Source organism: Arachis stenosperma, chromosome 5 (genome assembly GCF_014773155.1).
Source record: "Arachis stenosperma cultivar V10309 chromosome 5, arast.V10309.gnm1.PFL2, whole genome shotgun sequence".
Lineage (NCBI taxonomy): Eukaryota > Viridiplantae > Streptophyta > Magnoliopsida > Fabales > Fabaceae > Arachis > Arachis stenosperma.
Window position 1 is genome coordinate 45,725,378 of NC_080381.1, and position 12,572 is coordinate 45,737,949.

At 36.9% G+C, this 12,572-nt stretch overlaps 1 non-coding gene across 1 annotated transcript; it reads left to right on the top strand.

Moving 5' to 3' along the window:
• Positions 1-528: 528 nt before the first annotated feature.
• On the top strand, positions 529-632 carry LOC130984403 (small nucleolar RNA R71). Its single transcript, XR_009088341.1, has one exon. It is a non-coding gene; the product is annotated as a small nucleolar RNA R71 (small nucleolar RNA).
• Positions 633-12,572: the final 11,940 nt, after the last annotated feature.

Below are 12,572 nucleotides of genomic sequence, written 5' to 3' on the forward strand. Positions count from 1 at the left end.
AATGGAAAAGGCTTGCCATTGCTAAACCTGCTTCTTCCACCATTATTAAAGCCTTGTTGAGGCTTTTGTTGATCCTTCCATGAGAAATTTGGATGATTTCTCCATGAATAATTATAGGTGTTTCCATAAGGTTCACCCATGTAATTTACCTCTACCATTGCACAGTTTTTAGGATCATAAGCTTCTTCTTCAGAAGATGCCTCTTTAGTACTATTGGATGCATTTTGCCATCCATTCAGACTTTGAGAAATCATGTTGACTTGCTGAGTCAACATTTTGTTCTGAGCCAATATGGCATTTAGAGCATCAATTTCAAGAACTCCCTTCCTTTGAGGCGTCCCATTATTCACGGAATTCCTCTCAGAAGTGTACATGAACTGGTTATTTGCAACCATGTCAATAAGTTCTTGAGCTTCTGCAGGCGTTTTCTTTAGGTGAATGGATCCACCTGCAGAATGGTCCAGTGACATCTTAGAGAACTCAGACAGACCATAATAGAATATATCTATCATGGTCCATTCTGAAAACATGTCAGAAGGACACTTTTTGGTCATCTGCTTGTATCTTTCCCAAGCTTCATAGAGGGATTCACCATCTTTTTGCTTGAAGGTCTGAACATCCACTCTAAGCTTGCTCAGCTTTTGAGGAGGAAAGAATTTAACCAAGAAGGCCGTGACCAGCTTATCCCAGGAGTCCAGGCTATCTTTAGGTTGTGAATCCAACCATGTTCTAGCTCTGTCTCTTACAGGAAAAGGGAAAAGCATGAGCCTGTAGACTTCAGGATCTACCCCATTCGTCTTTACAGTCTCACAGATCTACAAGAACTCAGTTAAAAACTGATAGGGATCTTCTGATGGAAGTCCATAAAACTTGTAGTTTTGTTGCATTAGAGCAACTAATTGAGGTTTCAGCTCAAAATTGTTTGCTCCAATAGCAGGGATTGAGATGCTTCTTTCACCAAACTTGGAAGTAGGTGTAGTATAATCACCAAGCATCCTTCTTGCATTATTGTTGTTGGGTTCGGCTGCCATCTCCTTTTCTTGTTCAAAAATTTCAACAAGGTTATCTCTGGATTGTTGTAATTTAGCTTCTCTTAGTTTCCTCTTCAGAGTCCTTTCAGGTTCCGAATCAGCTTCAACAAGAATGTCTTTTTCCTTGTTCCTACTCATATGAGAAAGAAGAGAACAGAAAAGGAAGAAGAATCCTCTATGTCACAGTATAGAGATTCCTTTATGTTAGTAGAAGAAGAAAGGGAATAAGAGTGAAGAAGAATGAATAATCCAAACACAAGGGTGAGGATAGGAGCAGAGATTTGAGATGAAGAGAAGTGTTAGTAAATGAATAAATAAATAGAATAAGATGAGAGAGAGAAGTTTTCGAAAATAATTTTTTTGAAAAGGAGTTAATGATTTTCGAAAATTAAAGGTGAAATAAAATTAAAATTAAAATTTAAAACAATTAATTAATTAAATTTTTTTTTGAAAAAGAGGGAGGTATTTTCGAAAATTAGAGAGAGAAAAGTTGTTAGGTGGTTTTGAAAAAGATAAAAAAAAAATAAAAAGTCAAATAGTTAGTTGAAAAAAGATTTGAAAATCAAATTTGAAAAGATAAGAAGATATTTTAAAATCAAGTTTTTTTGAAAAACATAAAATTTTGAAAAAGATATGATATAAAAGATAAGATAAAAAGATATGATAAAAAAGATATTTTGAAAAAGATTTAATTTTTAAAATTAAAATTAATTACTTGACTAACAAGAAACTAAAAGATTTGATTCTAGAACTTAAAGATTAAACCTTTCTTAACAATAAAGTAACAAACTTCAAATTTTTGAATCAATCACATTACTTGTTAGCATAATTTTTGAAAATAAAGATAAAATTAAGAAAAAGATTTTTTTGAAAAATATTTTAAAAAAAATTGAAAATTAATAGGAAAAATGAAAAAGATTTGATTTTTGAAAAAGTTTTGAAAAGTTAAGATTTTTAAAATTGAAAATTTGACTTGACTTATAAGAAATAGCTAAGTTTTAAAAAATTTTGACTAAGTCAACCCAAATTTTCGAAAATTAGGAGTAAAATAAGGAAAAGATATTTTTTTATTTTTGAATTTTTAATGAGGAGAGAGAAAAACACAAATATGACCCAAAACATGAAAATTTTGGATCAAAACACTTAATGCATGCAAGAACACTATGCATGTCAAGATGAACACCAAGAACACTTTGAAGATCATGATGAACATCAAGAACATATTTTTGAAAAACTTTTAATGCAAAGAAAACATGCAAGACACCAAACTTAGAAATCTTTCGTGTTTAGACACTATGAATGCAAAAATGCACATGAAAAACAATAAAAGACACAAAACAAGAAAACATCAAGATCAAACAAGAAGACTTACCAAGAACAACTTGAAGATCATGAAGAACATCATGCATGAATTTTCGAAAAATGCAAGAAAAAGATGAACATGCAATTAATACCAAACTTAAAACATGACACACACTCAAACAAGAAACACAAAATATTTTTGGTTTTTATGATTTTATGATTTTTTTGTATTTTATTTTATATTTTTCGAAAAATATATAGGAAAAAGGAAGTAATGAATTCAAAGTCCTCAATCAAAATCCTATGAATTAGACATGGCTTAATAGCCAGCCAAGCTAAAACATGTTATATGAAACTCTAGAATTCATTCTTGAAAACTCTGAAAATTTTTGAAAATAGGTGATAAATTTTTGAAAATTTTTTTTTCAAAAATAAAACAAAAAAGAAAATTATCTAATCTGAGCAACAAGATGAACCATCAGTTGTCCAAACTCGAACAATCCCCGGCAACGGCGCCAAAAACTTGGTGGACGAAATTGTGATTCATACTTAAATTGTTCGAAATTGATTCCCAGGTAATGGCGTCAAAAACTTGGTGCTCAAAGTCATGGTCCATACATAATTTCACAACTTCGCATAACTAACCAGCAAGTGTACTGGATCGTCCAAGTAATAAACCTTACGTGAGTAAGGGTCGATCCCACAGAGATTGTTGGTATGAAGTAAGCTATGGTCATCTTGTAGATCTCAGTTAGGTGGATAATAAATGATTATGTAGTTTTCGAATAATAATAATAATAAATAAACAGAAAATAAAGATAGATTTATTCATGTAATTCAATGGTGGAAATTTCATATGAGTGTATGGAGATGCTGTATTCCTTTTGAATCTCTGCTTTCCTGTTGTTTTCATCCAATCCTTCTTACTCTTTTCTATGGCAAGCTATATGTAGGGCATCACTGTTGTCAATGGCTACATCCCATCCTCTCAGTGAAAAAGGTCCAAATTCCCTGTCATGGCACGGCTAATCATCTGTCGGTTCTCGATCATGTCGGAATAGAATCCCTTGATTCTTTTGCGTTTGTCATCACGCCCAACAATCGCGAGTTTGAAGCTCGTCACAGTCATTCAATCCCTAAATCCTACTCGGAATACCACTGACAAGGTTTAGACTTTCCGGATTCTCATGAATGCCGCCATCAATCTAGCTTATACCACGAAGATTCTGATTAAGGAATCCAAGAGATATGCGCCCGGTCTAAGGTAGAACGGAAGTGGTTGTCAGTCACGCGTTCATAGGTGGAATGATGACGAGTGTCACAGATCATCACATTCATCATGTTGAAGTGCAACGAATATCTTAGAATATGAATAAACTGAATTGAATAAAAAATAGTAGTAATTGAATTGAAACTTGAGGTACAGCAGAGCTCCACACCCTTAATCTTTGGTGTGTAGAAACTCCACCGTTGAAAATACATAAGTGATGAAGGTCCAGGCATGGCCGAATGGCCAGCCCCAAATGTCTAAGATCGCATAAACTGATCAAAGATGTAACGTGGTCAAAAGACAACTAATACACTAGTAAAAAGTTCTATTTATACTAAACTAGCTACTAGGGTTTACAGAAGTAAGTAATTGATGCAGAAATCCACTTTCCGGGCCCACTTGGTGTGTGCTTGGGCTGAGCTTGAGCTTTACACGTGCAGAGGCTTCTTTTGGAGTTGAACGCCAAGTTGTAACGTGTTTTTGGCGTTCAACTCTGATTCGTGACGTGTTTCTGGCGTTTGACTCCAGAATGCAGCATAGAACTGGCGTTGAGCGCCAGTTTACGTCATCTAATCTCGAATAAAGTATGGACTATTATATATTTCTGGAAAGCTCTGGATGTCTACTTTCCAACGCCATTAAGAGCGCGCCTTTTGGAGTTCTATAGCTCCAGAAAATCTATTTCGAGTGCAGGGAGATTAGAATCCAACAGCATCAGCAATCCTTTGTCAGCCTTTTATCAGAGTTTTGCTCATGTCCCTCAATTTCAGCCAGAAAATACCTGAAATCACAGAAAAACACACAAACACTCATAGTAAAGTCCAGAAATATGAATTTTACATAAAAACTAATAAAAACATCCCTAAAAGTAGCTAGATCCTACTAAAAACTACTTAAAAACAATGCCAGAAAGTGTATAAATTATCCGCTCATCAGATCACGACTTTAACCACTCAGTCTCAAGCTTTTCACTTGGACCTTTATGACACAAGCACATGGTTAGGGACAGCTTGATTTAGCTGCTTAGACCAGGATTTTATTCCTTTGAGCCCTCCTATCCATTAATGCTTAAAGCCTTCGATCCTTTTTACCCTTTCCTTTTGGTTTAAAGGGCTATTGACTTTTTCTGCTTGCCTTTTCTTTTTCTTTCTTTATTTCTTCTTTTTTTTTTCGCCATTTTTATTTTCACAAGCTTTGTATTTTTCACTGCTTTTTCTTGCTTCAAGAATCAATTTTATGATTTTTCAAATTATCAATAACATTTCTCTTTTTTCATCATTCTTTCAAGAGCCAACAATTTTAACATTCATAAACTTCACTATAAAAAATATGCATTGTTCAAGCATTCATTCAGAAAAACAAAAATTATTACCACCACATCAAAATAATTAAACTAATTTCAAGATAGAATTCGAAATTCATGTACTTCTTGTTCTTTTGCAATTAGAAACATTTTTCATTTAAGAAAGGTGAAGGATTTATGGGACATTCATAGCCTCAAGGCATAGACACTAGACACTAATGATCATGTAATAAAGACACAAACAGAGACAAACATAAAGCATAGGAAACTGAAAAACAGAAAGATAAGAGCAAGAAAATTAAAGAACGGGTCCACCTCAGTGATGGTGGCTAGTTCTTCCTCTTGAAGATCCTATGGAGTGCTTGAGATCCTTAATGTCTCTTCCTTGCCTTTGTTGCTCTTCCCTTATGGCTCTTTGGTGCTCCATGCTGGAACTCAAATCTCTTAAAGAGGTGTTGAGTTGCTCCCGATAGTTGTGTGGAGAAAAATGCATCCCTTGAGGCATCTCAGGGATTTCTTGATGAGGGACTTCCTCATGCTCTTGTTGAGGTCCATGAGTGGGCTCTCCTGTTTGCTCCATCCCTTTTTTAGTGATGGGATCTTGAGATGAATCTTTCCATCTCCCATGACTCGGAGGTAGAAGCCACTGCTTTCGCTTTCCTCTTTCTAGAGGTTTCTCCAGCCTTAGGTACTATTAATGGTTATGGAAAAATATAAAGCAATGCTTTTTCTACACCAAACTTAAAATGTTTGCTCGTCCTTGAGCAAAAGAAGAAAGAAAGGAGGAGAAGAAGAAGAAATATAGGAGATGAAGGTGTGTAGAAATTCAGCCAAAGGGGTTAAGTGTTAGAGATGTATGAAATGGAAGGTGGTAAGGAGGGTTATTTATAGGGTAAGGGAGAGAGGGTAACCGTGTGGAGAATGGATGGGTTTGGGAGGTAAATGGTTTGAATGTGAATGGTGAGGTAGGTGGGTGTTGGAGAATAGTGTTATAGAAAGGTGTGGAGAAGAGGGAGAGTGAGGTGGGGTAGGTGGGGATCCTGTAGGGTCCACAGATCTTGAGGTGTCAAGAAATTCTCATCCCTGCACCTTCCTGGCGTTTAAACACCCATTGTGTGCCAAATTTGGCGTTAAACGCCAGTTCTGCTACCTTTCCTGGCGTTAAACGCCAGGCTGGTGCCCCTTTCTGGCGTTTAACGCCATCCAAACACCAGACAGCCCATTCTGGCGTTAAACACCACTCTGTTTGCCAATTCTGGCGTTTAACGCACAGAATGCTGCCAAACTGGGCGTTAAACGCCCATTCTGCTATCCTTTACTGGCGTTTAAACGCCAGTAAGCCTGTCCTCCATAGTGTGCTATTTTTTATGCTATTTTTTATTCTGCTTTAATTTTACAGCTGTTTTTATGACTCCACATGATCATCAACCTAAGAAAAACATAAAATAACGATGGAAAATGAAATGAAAAAGTAATTAACATAGATAAATAAGATTGGGTTGCCTCCCAATAAGCGCTTCTTTACTGTCAATAGCTTGACATTATTGAGCTTTATAGTTTGCAATGTCTGCAAACCACGGAGCTTCCTGAATGGCAAACAATTGCTTATTCGGAAAGGTTTCAGAGATCTCAGTAGGAGGGAGGGACGCTCCTGCAACTGGTTCTATCCGGGACTGATGATCAGCTACTTGGTTCTCTGTCCCTTTTCTGTCTCTTATTTCTGTATCAAACTCTTGCAGAAGCAACACCCATCTTATGAGTCTGGGTTTTGAATCCTGCTTTGTGAGGAGATATTTTAGAGTAGCATGATCAGTGTACACAATCACTTTTGATCCTAGTAAGTAGGATCTGAACTTGTCAATGGCAAAAACCACTACAAGCAACTCCTTTTCTGTGGTTGTGTAATTCTTCTGTGTGTCATTTAAAACATGGTTAGCATAATAAATGACATGCAGAAGCTTGTCATGCCTCTGTCCTAATACTGCACCAATGGCATGGTCACTGGCGTCACACATTAGTTCGAATGGTAATGTCCAGTCTGGTGCAGAAATGACTGGTGCTGTGACCAGCTTAGCTTTCAGAGTCTCAAAGACCTGCAAACACTCTATGTCAAAGACAATTGGTGTGTCAGTGGCTAGCAGATTGCTCAGAGATTTTGCAATTTTTGAAAAATTCTTTATAAACCTCCTATAGAATCCTGCATGTCCTAGAAAGCTTCTGATTGCCTTAACATTGGCAGGTGGTGGTAATTTTTCATTTACCTCTACCTTAGCTTGATCCACCTCTATTCCCTTGTTCGAAATTTTGTATCCAAGGACAATTCCTTCAGTCACCATAAAGTGACATTTTTCCCAATTTAAAACCATGTTAGTCTCTTGGCACCTTTTCAGAACAAGTGCTAGATGGTCAAGACAGGAGCTGAATGAGTCTCCAAATACTGAGAAGTCATCCATGAAGACTTCCAGAAATTTCTCTACCATATCAGAGAAGATAGAGAGCATGCATTTCTGAAAGGTTGCAGGTGCATTGCATAGTCCAAATGGCATCCTTCTGTAGGCGAATACTCCAGATGGGTATGTGAATGCTGTTTTCTCTTGGTCCTGGGGATCTACTGCAATTTGGTTGTAATCTGAATAGCCATCCAAAAAGTAGTAGTAATCATGACCTGCTAGTCTCTCTAGCATCTGGTCTATGAATGGTAAAGGAAAATGATCATTTCTGGCGGCTGTATTGAGCCTTCTGTAGTCAATACACATACGCCACCCTGTAACTGTTCTTGTAGGAACCAGTTCATTCTTTTCATTATGAACCACTGTCATGCCTCCCTTCTTGGGGACAACTTGGACAGGGCTCACCCAGGGGCTATCAGAAATAGGATAAATAATTCCAGCCTCTAGTAACTTAGTAACCTCTTTTTGCACCACTTTCTTCATAGCTGGATTTAGCCACCTTTATGGTTGAACCACTGGCTTAGCATCATCCTCCAATAGAATCTTGTGCATGCATCTGGCTAGGCTAATGCCCTTAAGATCACTTATGGACCACCCAAGAGCTATCTTGTGTGTTCTTAGCACTTGAATTAGTGCTTTCTCTTCCTATGGCTCTAAAGCAGAGCTTATGATCACGGAAAAAGTGTCATTCTCTCATAGAAATGCATATTTCAAGGATGGTGGTAGTGGTTTGAGCTTGGGTTTAGGAGGCTTCTCCTCTTCCTAAGGAGTGTTCAGAGGTTCTTTTGTTTCTTCTGGTTCCTCCAGATCACGCTGAACATCTTTAAAAATGTCCTCTAGCTCTGATTCGAGACTTTCAGTCATATTGACCTCTTCCACCAGAGAGTCAATAATATCAATGCTCATGTAGTCGTTTGGGGTGTCTGGATGCTGCATAGCTTTGACAACATTCAACTTAAATTCATCCTCATTGACTCTCAGGGTCACCTCCCCTTTTTGGACATCAATGAGGGTTCATCCAGTTGCTAGGAAAGGTCTTCCTAGAATGAGAGTTGCACTCTTGTGCTCCTCCATTTTCAGTACCACAAACTCAGTGGGGAAGGTAAATGGCCCAACCTTGACAATCATGTCCTCAATTACGCCTAATAGAATTTTAGTGGAGCCATCAGCAAGTTGGAGGCATATCTGGATTGGTTTAACTTCTTCAGTCAAACCAAGCTTTCTGATAGTGGATGCAGGTATCAGGTTGATACTTGCCCCAAGATCACATAGAGCTGTCTTGGTACAAGCATCCTTTAATGAGCATGGTATCATAAAGCTTCCGGGATCTTTAAACTTCTCTGGTAAGCTTTTCAGAATGACTGCACTGCATTCTTCAGTGAGGAAAACTCTTTCGGTTTCTCTCCAATCCTTTTTATGACTTAAGATCTCTTTTATGAACTTAGCATAAGAGGGTATTTGCTCAAGTGCCTCTGCAAATGGGATCTTTATTTCAAGAGTCCTGAGATAATCTGCAAAGCGGGCAAATTGTTTATCCTGTTCCGTTTGGTGGAGTTTTTGTGGATAAGGCATCTTGGCTTTATATTCTTCAACCTTAGTTGCTGCAGGTTTATTTCCTACAGAGGTGGTTGGAGAAGCCTGCTTAAGGGGGTTGTTATCAGCACTTGCAGGTATCTAACCCCTCATTGGCATTTGAACGCCAGGATTGGGGGCTGGATGGGCATTTAACACCAATTTTCCACCCTTTTTTGGTGTTTGGACGCTAGAATTGGGCATCTACTGGGCGTTTAACTCCAATTTTGCACCCTTTTCTGGCGTTTGAACGCCAAAATCATTCCTCTCTGGGCTCTTACGATCCTCAAATGGATTTTGGGCAGTGGCTTGGTCATCCTCTGTCTGTTGTCCTTTTCTTGGCTTTCTGCTGCTTTGAGTTGAGGTATTCAATGTCTATCCACTCCTCAAATGAACAGCTTGACACTCTTCTATTATTTTTTTAGATAATTGCTGTCTTGTCTTATCCAATTGTACTTCCATATTCTTGTTAGCATTTTGAGTGTCTTGTAGCATCTCTTTAAATTCTGCTAACTATTTTGTTAGAGAAAGTAATTGTTGATTGAGTTTAGCAACTTGTTCTGGGGGACTAGGTTCAGTGGATACTACTTTAGCCTCTTCTTTCATAGAGGACTCACTACTTAAGTACAGATGTTGATTTCTAGAAACTGTATCAATGAGCTCTTGAGCCTTTTCAATTGTCTTTCTCATGTGTATAGATCCACCAGCTGAGTGGTCTAGAGATATCTGGGCCTTTTCTGTAAGTCCATAGTAGAAGATGTCTAACTGCACCCATTCTAAAAATATTTCAGAGGGGTATTTCCTTAGCATCTCTCTGTACCTCTCCCAGGCATCATAAAGAGATTCATTATCCTCTTGTTTAAAGCCTTGGATGTCCAGCCTTAGCTGTGTCATCCTTTTTGGAGGGAAATATTGATTCAGGAATTTGTCTGACAGCTGTTTTCATGTTCTTATGCTGGCCTTGGGTTGGTTATTTAACCACCTCTTAGCTTGTCTTTTACAGCAAATGAAAATAGCAATAATCTGTAGACATCCTAATCCACTTTCTTATCACGTACTGTGTCAGTAATTTGTAAAAACTGTGCCAGAAACTCAGTAGGTTCTTCCTGTGAAAGACCGGAATACTGGCAATTTTGCTGCACCATGATAATGAGCTGAGGATTTAACTCAAAATTACTGGCTTTGATGGAGGGTATACAAATACTACTTCCATATGAAGCAGTAATAGGGGTTAGCATATGACCCCAGAGTCTTTCTGGACTGTTCATTTCCACTTAGGTCCATGATGGAGAAAGGGAGATGATGTGAATTGCAAATAAACAATTTTTTCTCTTTTTTTTTTTTTTAAAAACCGAAATAAAAAGAAAAAAATAAAATAAAATAAATGAAAAATTGAATATAAGTTTTGAAAATTAAGAAGGGAAAAGAAATAAAAGAAATTAGAAAACTAAACTAATTAATTAATTAAAAACATTTGAAAAATTTTGGATATAATTTTCAAAAAATGAAGAGAGAGAAAGTGGTTAGGAAGTTTTGAAAAAGATATGTCTTAAAATTATAGATACTTGTAAGAAAATAAATAAAAGAAAGATTTGAAAAAGATATGATTTTAAAATTTGAGATTAGAAAAGATAAGATAAGATTTAAAAAAAAAATATGATTTTTGAAAAAGATTTGAATTTCGAAATTTAAAACTAAGATAAGAAAAAATAAAAATTTAAAAAAAAATCTGAATTTTTTTTAAAAGGAAAATTCAAAAATTCAATTAAAATAAAGAGAAAAGATATTTTTGAATTTAATGAGGAAAGAGAAAAATAATAAAATGACACCAAACTTAGAATTTTTATATCAAAACAAAGAAAACGAACAAAAAAATTTTGAATGTCAAGATGAACACCAAGAACACTTTGAAGATCAAGATGAACAGCAAGAACAATTTTTGAAAATCTTTAGGAAAATAAAAACACAAAGGACACCAAACTTAAAAATTTTTATACTTTGGACATTAATAATTCGAAAATACACAAGAAAAACAAGGAAAGACACAAAACAAGAAAAACTAAAGATCAAACAAGGAAAATAAACAAGAACCACTTAAAGATCAAGAAAGAACACAATGTATATATTTTCAAAAAAAATTTTAAGAAAAATTAAAACATGCAATTGACACAAGACTCAAACAAGAAAAAAAAATTTTTTTGAAAAGAAAATAAAGGACTCAAAGTTAGTGACTCTAAACCAAAAAGATAAATTCTTCCTAATCTAAGCAACAAGATGAACCGTCAGTTGTCCAAACTTGAATAATCCCCGGCAACGGCGCCAAAAACTTGGTGCACGAAATTGTGAATCACACTTTTTACAACTCGTACAACTAACTAGCAAGTGCATTGGGTCGTCCAAGTAATACCTGACATGAGTAAGGGTCGATCCGATGGAGATTGCTGGCTTGAAGTAAGCTATGGTTATCTTGTAACTCTTAGTCAGGAGATTAATAATAAGAAGGGTTTTGTTCGCACTAAAATAAAAGAACATGAAATAAATAATACTTGTTATGCAGTAATGGAGAACAGGTTGAGGTTTTGGAGATGCTCTACCCTCTAAGTTTCCGCTTTCCTACTGCCTTCTTCTTCAAACATGCCTGGCTCCTTCTATTGTTGGTGGATCACCGTTGTCAATGGCTACGATCCATCCTCTCAGTGAAAACATGTCCGCTACGATTTTCTGCATGGCTAATCATCTGTCGATTCTCACTTGTGTTGGAATAAGATCCATTCATCTTTTTGCACACTGTCACTGCGCCCAACAGTCGCGAGTTTGAAGCTCGTCACAGTCATCCCTTCCTAGATCCTACTCGGAATACCACAGACAATGTTTAGACTTTCTGGATCTCAGGAATGCCGCCAATTGATTCTAGCCTATACCACGAAGGTTCTGATCTCACGGAATTGAATGCTCTGTTGTCACGAGAGACAATCAAACTCATGAATCAGGGGCCCAAGAGATACACACTCAAGCTGTTTCAGGTAGAATAGAAGTAGTTGTCAGGCACGCGTTCATAAGTTGAGAATGGTGATGAGTGTCATGGATCATCACATTCATCACATTGAATTACGAGTGAATATCTTAGAACAAAAGCAAACGCGATTGAATAGAAAATAGTAGTAACTGCATTAATTCATCGAGACACAGAAGAGCTCCTCACCCCCAACCATGGGGTTTAGAGACTCATGCCATCAAAGGTACAATAAGGAATGTAAAAATGTCATCAGGTACAAACTAAATCTCTAAAAGTAGTTTTTATACTAAACTAGTAACCTAGGTTAACAGAAAATGAGTAACTAGGTGCAGATACTGCAAAAATCCACTTCCGGGGCCCACTTGGTGAGTGTTTGGGCTGAACTTTGAAGCTTTCACGTGCATAGGACGTTCTTGGAGTTAAACGCCAGCTTTGGTGCCAGTTTGGGCGTTTAACTCCAATTTTGGTGCCAGTTCTGGCGTTTTACGCCAGAAAAGTGTCTTTGGGTGGTGATTGAACGCCAGTTTGGCCCATCAAATCTCGGGCAAAGTATGGACTATTATACATTGCTGGAAAGCCCAAGATGTATACTTTTCAACTCAATTGAGAGCGTGCCAATTGGGCTTCT